This window comes from Hyaena hyaena, unplaced genomic scaffold, assembly GCF_003009895.1.
Source record: "Hyaena hyaena isolate Hyena2069 unplaced genomic scaffold, ASM300989v1 scaffold_1569, whole genome shotgun sequence".
NCBI classification, from domain to species: Eukaryota; Metazoa; Chordata; class Mammalia; order Carnivora; family Hyaenidae; genus Hyaena; species Hyaena hyaena.
This window is the reverse complement of record NW_024082203.1, coordinates 25268-27141: the sequence shown is the minus strand read 5'-3', so window position 1 is coordinate 27141 and position 1874 is coordinate 25268.

The following is a 1874-nucleotide window of genomic DNA, read 5'->3' as shown; positions in this document are numbered from 1 at the left end:
CCTGCTTGGCCACAAACCATCATTCCGAAGGAGGCTGGGGAGGTCAAGGGAGGGAGGCTGGGGTCTTACACAGGGCTCCTGGGGACGTCTTTGGGAGAGGATTGGGCTGCCCACAGCCAGCATTTGCACCCAGCATCCCTTTGGCCTGAAGCCTGGAGGCCCCGGTATTGTCCAGGCTGACCTGATGGAACCACCACTCCCTAGCACTCCTTTCTGGCATTGAGATGGTCCCCAAACTTCTGGGCTTCCTTCTGCACACACGTGTTTCTCTTTCTCCCGGAATGAAGGGCAAGGCAAGACCAAGGCAAAGAGCTCTAACCTCTAAGTTGAGGGCTAAGCATAGCAAAGGGACCATTTCTCAGCTCTGTGCCTTTGAGATGAAGGAGACAGCAGAAAGAGGTAAGAAGAAAGAACGGTCTGTGATAGTCCCCTCACCCCACTGCCACTCGGACATGTGCACCTTCCTGCCCTGCATCCCCCTGCCTCTTCAAGACTCCTGTCCCTGGGAGATCTGTGAGGCATGGGAATGTGTGTGGCATGTTTCCCGTCTCCTGAAAAAGAGGAAATGGCACTTGAGGCTCCTCTCAATGGTTGAAGGAACAATCAAGAGGCACTTTCTCTGGGGCCGTCCCTCTGGCTCTTGCTGCCTCAGCCTACTGACCTCTTTCCGGTGGCTTCAGGGGTCTGAGGCTAAGGCCTCAGCCTGGAAAACATCTGGGGTGGAAAGCAGGGGCATGCCACGGCGGTTTCACAGGCAAGACTCCCTAGAGAGCCAGTGTTCTGTCACTCCTTCCCCCACACCACTCAGCCTGGGCCACGGAAACCATCAGATAGGGAGAGCAATGCCTATGCCTCCCCCCTTCCCCTACAGAGCTTGGCCCTCATGCCTTAGAGCTAAATCTACTTGTATGCTGGTGTGGGGGACACTGGTGGCCAGGGCAGGACCTGGGCTCCAGTCTGCAGAGTGGAGGGAGGGTGCCCTGGGTCACCCCACATCCACCTGCCCCCTCTGTTCCAAGAGCCTGCATTTAGGTGTTAGCTGGTCAGAATCAGCAGAGCCATGTGGGGAGAACAGGCTTGCTTGTTTTCCCTAGGAGAGGTTCACTGGCCTCTATACATATTCCATCCTTTATTCTTTCATTTGTCCATCCACCCACCCATCCATCCATCCATTCTTTTTCTGACTCGGAAGACTCTCAGACCGTCCAGCAGAAAAACCCTTCAAGTAGAGATTCAGTCTTTGACCTATTCAAAAATACTTAGTAAACACCATCTGTGCCACAGGGACAATTCTAGATGGATCAAATCAAGTTCTGGCTCTTAAAGTGCTGGTGGGGGAAATGAGGTATTTATACAAACGTTGATAATGCAGCAAGAGACGGTGCCAGGGGTGGGGGATGGGAGAGCATGGCATCCTGAGAGCAGATGGCTTCCAGCTGGAGAGAAGGTGGTCCCAGCAAGCCTGGGCGGTGGTGGGGCGGGGGGGTGGGGGTCACTTGACTTGAACCTGAGAAACTGCCTAGGCTACATCTCTTGTGCCAATCACCTTCTCTCCCTAATTCAGGAAAGATAACCAGAGTTTTTATGCAAAAGTAAACACGCAGCATTCCCAGCCCACAAAATCATGACCCACTGAGAACCACAGATGTATTTGAGGAAAAGCATGATGAGAATTTTGCCTCTGGGGACTGTGATGGTTTCTCACAGACCATTTTCAAGTAAAAACCCTATCAATATCTTTAAAGCTGAATTTCTCAGGGTCTGGAGGAAAAAGTGGAATGATAATGGAGGAATGTTAAGTTGCCCCAGCTGGAGCCATAAGGGAAGCAGGACAGTGTGCAGGGCACGGCTCTCCCGTCTACCTCCTGCCAGAG